Here is a 12,404-nt window from a genome sequence, read left to right as displayed (position 1 = left end):
TGCATATATGAAGGTACAGTATTTAGTTCGTTCAATTATAGACTTGATTCCATTGTACATGTATATCTGCAAGGGGCTATAGTTGTAAAAAAATGGAACCAAATAAGACTAGATTTCATTTATTCATGTATTCAAAGCCTCATGTGTTTTTTAAGAAGGGGTTAAAAGCAAATTTATGCATTTGGGATAGGACCAGTAGGAAGTTTCACATAAAGAACACAAAGGGGAGAAGTGGTATAAAGAAAAATATTGGACATTAGGAATATAAACACCACGTTTAAAGGTTTGGTTATATTTTGTTAGCTGGCACTATATGCTTCCAGGGGGTGTCCTGTATTTAAATCATTCACAGTAATGAGGTACAAGTATGTAAGGGTCCAGTGAATGGAATATTTAAGCAACATATTGATCCTTACATACTTGTACCTCATTACTGTGAGTGATTTAAAAAGACAGGGTTTTTATTGGCATGGAAAATACTAGGAAATGGGGACTATGGAACATTGTAGTGCACTATTTATAGTGAGACTTCATGCTGGAGCATCAGAGCATCATCTGTGTGCATTTATTTGCTTTGAAGATGTAGATCATACTTCTTGAAATACCAGGGTATTCTGTATAGTTCTTGAAATTTAAGATATCTTGAGCTTTATCTTATGGGAAGTTATGTTATTTTAGATTTTGCATCTTGAAAAGTCGTATATTTTGTTATTTTAGATCTTGCATCTTGAACTGTTTTATATTTTAGACCTTGCATCTTTCTTTTTGAAACATTTGACTTGTTGCATTTTTTTAAAAGTATGTGGTATTCTAGATTTTCTCTCTTGAAAAGTCACATTTTATTATAGATCTTTCTTTTTGAAAAGTGCTATTGCAATCTTTACCCTCTGCATGTAAGTTGAATAATCTGAAGACAAGACAACATTACTTTAATCTGACACTATCTTTAACATCAACAATGACTGTTTTTGGTGTGGGACTTTCAAAAAGATCTAAATTTGAGAATTTTTAAAAACAGGCACTTTAAAATACATGACTTTTCAGCATAAAAAGTTATGTGGCATTTCAAGATGCAAGAACTAAAATATCTTTTTAGTTCTTGCATCTTGAACTGCCACATAATTTTTTATGCTGAAAAGTTATTTATTTGAAAGTGCTTCCAAGGTAAACTGCGTAGAACTGACTGTATACCGTCTGGGTGGGTGGTGCTTCTGCCCCTACCATTGGTAATTGTTACCATAACCAACCTTGCAAAAGTTTAACGGCTGGACTTCCAGCTTGCTGAAAATTAATCTCATATGTAAAGGTTGAGGGTTTGTACTCTTGTAGTAACAAGTGCCTGTTTTTAAAAATTCTCAGATTTAGATCTTTTCGAAAGTCCCGCACCAAAAAACAGTCATTGTTGACGGTAACAAAGATAGTGTCAGATTAAAGATATTTTATCTTGTCCTCAGATCATTCAACTTACATGCAGAGGGTAAAGATTGCAATAGCGGTTTAAACATATGTTATGTATATGTCCAAACTTCAGTTACAGTAAATCACAAGCTTTAAAAGCAAATCACATTAGGAATATGTGCCAGATCTTCATATTTATTGGTTTATCCAATTATTGAATCGGAGGAACTGGTTTTTATCAAACAGGATCTAAATCATACATTCAAAACAAATCCTTCAGTCTACCCCTATGATAGTTAAGAATTTTAACTCTGGTTTTGTTAAACTGCATAATGATAATAATGAACGCTGCCTTTGAAAATGGTTTTGTTAAACTGCATAATGATGATAATGAACGCTGCCTTTGAAAAGTTGTATTTCATACCTTATCTTTATAAAATGGTGCATATTTTATATAATGCATCTTGGGAAGACTAACGTTGTAGATGTTATCTACTGGAACGTTGCTGATTTTGTTCCTTTCTCTTTTGAAAGTCACTGTTTTTTAGGCATAGTCATTTTAATAAATTTTAGACCTTACCTTTTAAAAATCACACACCTGTGACGTTGCGTGTTACAAAGTCACTTATTTGATTCCTTACCTTTTTGACAAGTTGCCTATTTTAGACTTTACTCTTTGAAAACTGAAGTGTACCAACCTTGTGAAAAGATATGTTTTAAGCCTTTTCTTTTCCAAGTATAAAGCCTTTTCTTTTCCAAGTATATTTTGTGTCTTTTTTTTCAAGTGTATTTTATACGTTGTTTTTTCATGAAACATTTTATACCTAGTTTTTTCAACACGTAATATTTTAGATCCCACATTTGAAGACATCTTAACAAAAATATAAAAAATAAAGAAAATAATAATAAACAAAATAAAAAAAGAGTCTAGAAACTCACTACCTGACACGAATTCATAACTGTCATTGGTGTCTAGTTTTAACTGTTAGCAGCAATAAAATAGTTTGCGTAGCAACAAGTGCCTTGAGGAGAGTTGAACCCTTCCTGGTTTGGCAACAGTTTGGTAACAAATATCCTTTTATGTGATGTGCATAAAATTAGTTATCTTAACCTCTCTCTCTCTTCTTCAAGCTGCTTTGGTATAAAATGATAATTAGTTATATATATTTTCACTTTTATGAGTGATATGTGTTTTGACCACAGTTGTGAGTATTAGATTTAGGTATCATTTTCATATAACAAGGAACATTCTAACGGTGCCGTAAGGAACTGAACAGTGATGGTTAACGGCTGTAGTTTCTATACTATTTATTAGTTCAATAATATATTTTGTGGCTGTTGATTTTGTCATATTTATAAATCCAGTGTACGTTTGAGAATTACAGGAAAATAAGCTTATTTAGAGGTTGTCTAGACGCTCACACAGACAGGAGAACAATTGAAGATATATGATAACATTGGCACTAATTATACCTTTAACCTGTTTATATTTCTTTGATGAAGAAGAAAGCATGTAAAAAGCGAAGTAAAAAGAAAACTCCTCCGTCGTGTGTACCTCGCGTGCGCTTAATCGCGAGGGGAGAGGGAAAAGAGGGGAGAGGAGACGGAAGGGGGAAGAAAGGGTCGAGTAAAATAGACGACGGAAGAGTTTATTCAACCGGTTTACTTCTACACCAAAGCTCAGTCAGGTTCCAGGTACGGAGGCGGGAGCACCTGCGCGCGCGAGTGAGTGGGGTTCGTGGTGTGTTCCGGGAGTGTTCGAATCTCTCCATCTGGTTTCGACCGATTTTATAGTCGTATTATGATACAAAAGAAAAATGTTGATATGCACTGAAAGAAAATAGAGTAGTATAGAGATTTTTATCGAAGGTTAAGCTCAAATGACGTGTATTGATGATGGCAATGCTGTAATTAGGCATACGGTCTACAGTCCGATTCCATGAAAGACTGTTGAGTGTTTTGTTATTCATTCAACAAACCGTTGCTATAGTTATTCATCCCATTCTAAGTTGCACATTAGATCTGTATTTATTTGTCTGTTTTCCCTCTGATGTTAGGCTAAAAATAACTGTCTTTTCGCAAACCCATGTAATTTTCTAACAGTTTAATGGATTTTCGTACAAAAGGACGTTTTCTTATAGAGAGTGGCGTAAAGAAACTTGTCACTGTTTGAGTGCAATCTTACAAACTCAGTAGTCGACGAACGAAGGATTATTCATTTGTGTGAAAATAGATAACAGGGTTTATTTCCTCTTAGTTTCAGCTAAAAATAAGTGAGACAAACATGATGTTTTTTTATGATAAACTCCTCGCTTGGACTAGCCGTCGTCCAACCTGGGGCCAACTCTCTGTCACCGTTAGACACTTTTATAAGTATTCAGAATGCAGGTAATATAATCCGAGCTTCGGCCTCGGAACGGTACGTAACGACCCTAGGCTCGGGGAATTTTAGGCTAGGCCTTTCCCCTGTCTTTATATTGCCTAATTGAAGGCATGGACACACGTGATAATAAAATAATGTGAAGGTATCTCAAATTCCGAGATAGCTTCCACGTAATAGATAAATTAGTAAAAAGTAGAGAACTGTAATAATTTACAGCAGAATATGTAAACAAATGTATGAAGAGATTTAGATACAATGGCTTTGTTACTATATTATTTCATTCACGAAAGGTACATGGTATCTACTATCCTAGTAATAACCATCGTTAGAAATGCCTTGGTTTTAGATGTTGAATCTCGAATTCTGGTAAAATCCTCTTGCCGTTAAATGTTAATCATTTGCATAGTATGTATATATATATATATATATATATATATATATATATATATATATATATATATATGTGTGTGTGTGTGTGTGTGTGTGTGTGTGTGTGTGTGTGTAGTAATAGATTTGAAAAGGCGAGATTTCCGAGATACGACTATATGGTACAAAATTTAACCATAAGTGAAAAGACATTAGTGTGTTTTGAGGTGGTTTGACCACGTAGAGAGAATTAGTGGCAGTCGGTTGTTATAAGGTGCTTAAATGGAGGTTTTGGGAGACAGGGAGACCGGGAGTTTTGGTCAGATTGGGAAATAGTGGTATTGGAATGGAAAGGAGCCAAATGTCCAAAAAGTGGTCGGTGTTGTGGATGTTTTCTGTCTTGTGGTTCATCCATGAGTCATTCTCTGCCGTTAACCCTTATCTGATTCACCCCTTCTTGGGTGAAATGCACACACACATATATATATATATATATATATATATATATATATATATATATATATATATATATATATATATATATATATATATATATATACATATACATACATACATACATACATACATACATACATACATACATACATATAATATTGGGACGTTTTGACCCATCAGATTTGAATACTCGTACATTTTGAGTAAAATAGATCATATTTTTGAGTTTCAAGGATGCCACCACCATTGCATTGTGTACTCATAATGTATACAAATTGCACAGAATGCTTATTTACTATGTTAGGCCGTGCACCTTTTGTATCATAGGGGTCAGCAACAAGCCGAGCCAAAAGATGTAAATAAATCCGATGTTTTCCTTGCATAGTAAAGACCAGTAATGGTACAGTATTCCATTTATTATATACTGATCGATGTTTCATGTTTGCCATTTCGTATTAGAAAGGCTACCACTCACAGTGAAGATTGCGTGGTATAATACAGACGATATCGAAGGTTCATTTCATTAATCCTTCGGCCCCAGTTGGATTGTTTGTTGCCTTTTACCTGTCATCCATTCCCGCTAGTTTCTTCTCACTTGGGTGTCAAAGATTGTAACTTTTAAGTTTTCAATTATCTTTCCAAAACAAATCCTCCGGGTGAACCTTACGAAATTCTAGCAATACGGCTTGGTGGTCCCAATAAGAAGAAGAAGAAAATTCTTTTCTCTTCTACGATAATATACAGCAGTTCTGTAGAAGAAAAAGGAATTATAAGGAAAAGTGAGAATGTTTAGTATAATATAATAATAATAATAATAATAATAATAATAATAATAATAATAATAATAATAATAATAATGCAGGCTTACCTCTTGCTGTTTTACACGTGGCGTGTACGATTTCCTCAACAATTGGCTGTCGGCTGTCCGTGCAATTCTGCTGGAGAAATTATTGCTGTGTTCGGACCCAGCTCCCATGACCCGACTTCTAATTCCGCATCGATTGCCCTTATTCACATGTTTTTTATTTTATTATTTTGATATTCAGTACTATTTATCTCTAATTTTTCTTCTCGTTTCATGTTTTGACTATCTACTTCGTGTAAGGTTTCTCAGCAAGTTGATTTTAATACTTGTTATTATAATCTTGAATATATCTGAGAGATCTGTGTATCTGTCTCATGATAAAAAAATAATAGCCTCTTATGAATATGACCTACCGGCCTTGTGGTAGGGTCTTGGTACAAATCCTACGGATCCAAACGTGCTAAAATAAGGATGTCTGTTTAGGTAAAGAATTAATTGACGATTCAACTACTGTCTTCATTCACTGATATTTTTTTAAAGCTAGACCAACACGGTGGCAGTCTAATGTCCTCTTCTATTCCAAACTCGAAGAAAACAAGAAAGGGAAAAGGACGGAATAAAGTGAAGTTTAACTGTCAATGGAGCGATAGGAACCTTGCGAATCCTTTTGCTGCCAACGTCCATTTTCCCTTTTTCTTTTCAGAGAAACCTTAGTATCTTGGAGTAGGATATAAATTTCGATCGAGGCAATGGCTGCATCACCCGTTTCATTATTAACTTTGCTCAATACTTGTACTATTACTATTAGCAGTTGGTGGTTCTCAGCATCCTCCTTCATTGAAGCTTTAACTCTTAATTGTGTGTCCATGTTTTGTGCCTGTTAGTCATCTGGGTCGTCACACTTGTTTGCCTTAGGCCTGAAGGGGACCTTTCAACCTCTGGTCTCAGACCTTGGGTTTGAGTGTCTTTTCTTGAGTTCAACCTCGACCAAAGTTTTCTTTGCTTGTTAAGTTACGTAAATTCACCATGTAATTAATGGTAATTTTTATAACATGCTTCTAACCTTTCTGTTAATTTCCACTATACTCTTCTTTTTCCTTAAGAAGGCAGTATTTTGTGGAAGCCATGTATGAAAGTTTGAGATGTTAGGCGCTTTGCACATGGATCTTTTTTATAATATAATAATAATAACAGTAATCCACTCCTACCCTGCACAGCTATCCTTCGAGTACTCCGTGGCTACCACTTCCATTGCACCTTTTCAACCACGCTATAGACATTACTAAAGGTTATTTGCAGCCTTACTTCGGTCGTAGCTTCATTCCTCTCTGCCTTTTCCTTTTCCTTCCTTGCATCTTTCTCTCCTTTCCTTTGGTTTCTTCCCTCCTAGGCGTCCAGCTTCTTTAGCTCTGCCTGGCTCCAATTTTCAGTTCTGATTTAAGAAGACATTCTTGTGTGGGGCCTATCACAGTGGATGCGGCTCAGTATTTTAATTCAGTATGCACGCGCTTTAGATATGGGAAAGCAAAACCGCATTCATACATACACAGTACCCTTTTATTCACTCACACGCATATTATGCGAAAGAGTAAATCGTTTCGGACAGACTCGTTATTTCTCTGGGCAACCGAAACCTCATTAACGTGAATCGGCCGCTCCGTGGCGGCCGGACGGCGTTATGTATTGATTGGCGTGTCGAAAACATCACGTCCGGTTTTCTGGAAGGATTGTAAATTACGCTTGCATTCAAGTGTTATTATTATTATTATTATTATTATTATTATTATTATTATTATTATTATTATTAGAAATAAGCTTACATTACGTCGAAGGACCCAACCTCATGATTAACTTGCAAACAAGTTTCTGCAGCCAGTCATGTAAATAAGTGAACAGACAGAACAAGTATAACCTAATAATGATTATTTTAGAAAAAATGCGGAGGAAGAGCAATCGTTGCGGAATATATTATTCACAACCACCGCTTGAGCGTGCATGCAACTGAACTCCGAAAACTGAAGACCAGAAGAAGGAGAACGACGTGTTTTCATTTTTTTTTTTTTAAATTCAGTATAGGGAAGAGATCAGACTGGTCATGGCTGCTCAAGTGATGTTCATTCACTGCTTGGAAACTGTAAAGTAGGGAGAATCTCCTTGTTAGGGACTGCAACCCTCAGACTTGTAATGACGCAGATTTAGCGGGTCATGAGACATGGTAAGGCAACGAATTTCGCATTAGGGATGTGTGTGTCTTAAGAACGGTGGAAAATTAGTGAAAAGAGATGACCTGATCTTCACAGTTTCTTACTGTAGTAGGAAGATGGAGCAATTGAGCTATACATTTGTTAGTTGGGGACTTGGTGTCGGAACTTTCATAGAGCCCTCAAACGGAAACATTATGCAGCCCTTATTACATTGTTAAATTTGACAGGATTTGCATGAAATGAACTTTAGACAGGGGAGTGATGTTGTCATATGCTAGTACAGAGATACTCAGTAAGAATAAACTCCTGTTGCTGCTAGTAGTGCTGATGATAAAGGTTGACTATAAACGTATGTGCGACGAAGTTGCGACTTCCCCTCTGATTTTGGTGGTTTTCTTAGTAGTGGGACATCCTCTAAGAACTAAAATGTTATCCGGTGAATCACACCTTCTGCTCTTTCTACTTCTCGGTATTCTCTCACGGTTCGTGCAATCTTTTCCCGACGAGTAACTTAGCAGTGAAGGATGTTTTCAGAAACATCTTTAGAAAATGGGATGCCCATAGATTTAAGTCATCGTTGAAAAACGGTTATTTCGGAGTTACTTCTGAATGATGCACTTCAGTATTTTCAGGGGAAATTTAGCAGTTTTCCAGAGGCGAAAAATTGGAGAGTAAAGAAAAACTATGTAGCTTGCATAGATCTAGAAAAACTTGCGGTAAACTCATAGAAATTCTATGGGGAAAGTGATGTGTGGTGTAGGGGTTTACGAAGAACACTAGGCCATACAGATATGGGTTGTAATAGTAAAACTTAGGTGGGCAAAATCTGGAAATTATAAATGGATTGTCAAACCATTTCTTCATTATGGTTGACAAATGACATTGAATATGAATGTTGAATATAAAGGTGGTAAAGGGTGAAGTGATTTTTTGGGCAGTATATTATATATGGAGTAGTGAGTGTTAGAGGGATGAAAACACCTGAGAACAAAACGATGATAAATACTTCGGCATATAAGGAAGATTGACCAGAATTTGTTAAAGTGGTCTGGGAGAGAGTAATTTATCAAAAACTGTGTAGATCAAAAGTATATGGAAGGAGGAAGGAAAGACTAGGCAAATACTTAGCTGACAGGTTGGCGAAAATGTTGAAACTAAAGGGCTGAATATACGAAAAAGTGCAAGATTTTGTTAATGGGGTGGTTATCGCACTTTTAGGAAAATTTACATACTCCTCATGATGAGGGTCTGTACTTGTTTTAAACTGCCGAGAGGTTGAGGAAGATTTCTTCATGTTGGCCTCATTCTAAGTAGTCAGAGAACAATCTGAAATGACGCGTGTATTGATGCTTTCAGGAGACACGTTCACTTTATAGATGAAATAATATTTTTTATAATTTTTCGTAATAAACTGTGATTCGTACATCCGTTTCCAACCAATTTCACTGTCCTACCTGAATGTGACAGAATGTAGTTGCTACAGTCAAAGGTGCATAATTCGTAATATCTGTATTCCTTTGACATTATCCCCACTAAGATGTAACAGCCGATAATGCAAAACTGGATCGAATGTCTTTCCGGTTCTGGGCAAAATGTCAAGACCTTTCGAAACTTCGAGTTTCTTGGTATGGGATTCATAATGCACAGGACTACGACGACGTCAGTATCGACTTGGGACATAGGCACGATCCAGACAGAGCAGAAAAGCTCGATTATTTATGTCTGTCTTTCCAGAGTGAAAGGTTTCATTCCTTAACTCGATGCGAGGCCTTTACGTTTTATACTGCATTTAATCACATGTACTTGTGCATTTTCGATTCAAGATTATTTATATATTATGTATGTATGTATATATATATATATATATATATATATATATATATATATATATATATATATATATATATATATAAGATTTCTTGATGCTTGTGAATGATAAAATTGACAGGATGAAATATTGTCTTTTTATATCGGAGGAGACATGTTTGCCCTTCATCCGACGTATTATTTATTCAAATTTAACGTCGATAGTATTCAACTTTCGTGGTTAATCTCTCTCTCTCTCTCTCTCTCTCTCTCTCTCTCTCTCTCTCTCTCTCTCTTCTACATACATACACTCACACACACACGCTTTTTCAATATATTTCATTGTATTTAATTGCATTTCTGGACACCTGAATTAGTTCATCAGGATTCGCAATGCACAGGAGTATCTGTTTCATCTCGAACCTAAAATGGAAATTTTGGGGTTGTCTGTTAATGTTCTACGTTTTTATAGTTGATATTTTTGTCTTTTATAAGGATTTTGCAGTTTGTGATTAATAATAATAATAATAATAATAATAATAATAATAATAATAATAATAATAATTTCTTATTGCTGTTTATTTTGTTGTTGTCTGTTAAAGTATTTTTTATACACTTTTCATATTTGGTGCTGCGGTGGCATTAGCTGTATGATATTCAAGTTAAGGGAAGAACAGAATACTGCTACTGGTAGCAGCTGGTATTGTAATATAAAATATGGGAAGGATAGAATATCGCTATTGGTAGCGACATTGGGTCAAAATGGAGCCTGAAATTCTATAGAGTTTGTTTCTGGGCGTAAACGATTTTAATTGATGTATTTATAAAATGTGTGTATTTAAAAATTAAGTCGTTTCCTTTAACAGGAAAGACAGAGGCTCTTACCAAATTCGTACTTTAATTGTTGAGCTGTGGATTCACAAATAATGCGCGCGTGCGCGCACATGCACACGCACACACATATACATATATACACCTCAACAATTAAAGCATGAATTTGGTAAGAGCCTCTGTCTTTCCTGTGAAAGGAAACGCCTTAATTTTTAAATACATACATTTTACATATACATCAATTAAAATCATTTACGCTCAAACACTAACTCAAGATTTTCAGGCCTCATTTTGACCCAATGCCGCTACCAATAGCAATATTCTATCCTTCCCACATTATTATTACAATACCAGCCACTACCACACACACACACACACACACATATGTGTGTGTGTGTGTGTGTGTGTGTGTGTGTGTGTGTGTGTGTGTGTAATGCTGCCGGGGAAGAATGAATGGGACCACAAAAGGGGTGAGCTTGTAGTAACAGTCAGTTATCGATTGCAAATGGCGTTAGCAGCAGGACAGTTTCTTTCTTTGACATTGTACTCCCACAACTACTGTACAGCATCGATTTCTTGCTCCTCCTTTCCCAAGGGCGCTGTAGAGAAACCTAGGATTTACTGTAAATGCGTACACGTCAGCTTGTGGAGTGTGAGAATCCATTTCTTTGTAACGCCATACGCACTAATTTTTTGCCAGTGAAATTTTGAATTTTTTCTTTTTGCGTTCATTGAAATTTATGGTTTTGTTTGTTTTTTCAGTCAGTTTTGATTTTGATTGTATTTGCAGTTTATAAAATTGCTGTGGAATACCTCTGCAAACTAATGCCATTGCCTTCTTTAATCCACTCTTCTTTAGTAAAATATATTTGTGTACCTAAGAACATAATTGTATATTATTAAGTCCGCATTGATATCATTAGAATCTCTGTTTTGTCATGTTAGATATTATAATAAAACAGTAGATTTTATGTATTAAGTACTCGTTGTTATTGTAATTCTTTTGTTTTGTATAAAATAACAAATCTCCATTGTGTTATTTTCAAGCTCATGTTATTTCAAAAGTCAGTTGTGTTTCAGTAGATAATAAATCTGTGATTTTTATGAACGTGTTCGTATCATTCATATTTTTATTTATCAGATAAGAAAATAAACCTCCGTTTCCCGGTTGATTAAAATCCGTGATGATGTCATTCGTAATTCTGTATTGTTTGGTTTGATGTCACTCTCTGTTTCTCGAGGAAATAACTGTCGCGTGGCGCTCCTGTCATGAGATGTATATCTGGGCGAGTTTGATGTGAATCTCCTCACGCCACTGTGATATCTTATGTTGTAATTAAGGTATGGGGGTGAATAGAATACCGCTGCCGGTAATGGCTGGTGTTTTAATAATATGGGATGGACAGTATCACTACTGGTAATCGCTGATTTTGTATTCAAGATAAGGGGAGGATAGAATACCGCTATTTGGTATTGGCAAGTATTGATTACAGAGACAAGAGGAGGATAGAATTCCCTTATTGGTAAAGGCTGGTATTGTATTAAAGATAAGGGGGAGGACAGAATACCGCCATTGGTAATGGCAGGTGTTGTATGTATCATAAGGGGAGAACAGAATAGGTGATGGCTGATATTGTATTTGAAATAAGGGAAGGATAGAATACCGCTATTGGTAATGGATGGTTTGAATACAGGTATTGAAAGGATAGATTATCGCTACTGGTAATAATGGTACTTTATTAGGATAGGGGCAGGATAGAATACAGCTACTGATAATATTTTTGGTAATATAATTTGTAATTAATGTAATGGGAAGGATAGAATATCGCGACTCGTAACGGTTGGTATTTGAAGCCAAAAGAAAACGTATGATGGTCTAAAGCGCTTGTGAGCACATCCAGATGAAGGGAAGGCAAGTCTCTGAAGAGGCAACTTGTATTTTACGCTGAAGGTTCGAAAGAACCATAATTGTCTCCACCGAGAAATATGATCGCTTCTAATGGCGAGATTATCTGTTTCGAGGTCAGAGTTTCAGTCCCGTTATATTTCCGAGCGAATGAAAGGAATATCAGGATTCCAGACATCACAAATAAAGAGTTAATATAGTCATGATTCACTGACATGATTTTCATGTTGAAATACCATTAATAAATTC

The 12,404-nt window shown here is 35.6% G+C and overlaps 1 protein-coding gene across 1 annotated transcript in view; it reads left to right on the top strand.

The window, feature by feature from the left end:
* Positions 1-12,404, top strand: part of LOC136826925 (DNA repair protein XRCC2-like) — a 35,541-nt gene that overhangs the window by 22,749 nt on the left and 388 nt on the right. The window lies entirely within an intron of this gene.

The sequence above is a fragment of the Macrobrachium rosenbergii genome, chromosome 41, assembly GCF_040412425.1.
Source record: "Macrobrachium rosenbergii isolate ZJJX-2024 chromosome 41, ASM4041242v1, whole genome shotgun sequence".
In the NCBI taxonomy this organism is placed as follows: domain Eukaryota; kingdom Metazoa; phylum Arthropoda; class Malacostraca; order Decapoda; family Palaemonidae; genus Macrobrachium; species Macrobrachium rosenbergii.
Note: the sequence above shows the minus strand (reverse complement) of the source record. Positions and strands in the feature narration are given on the sequence as shown.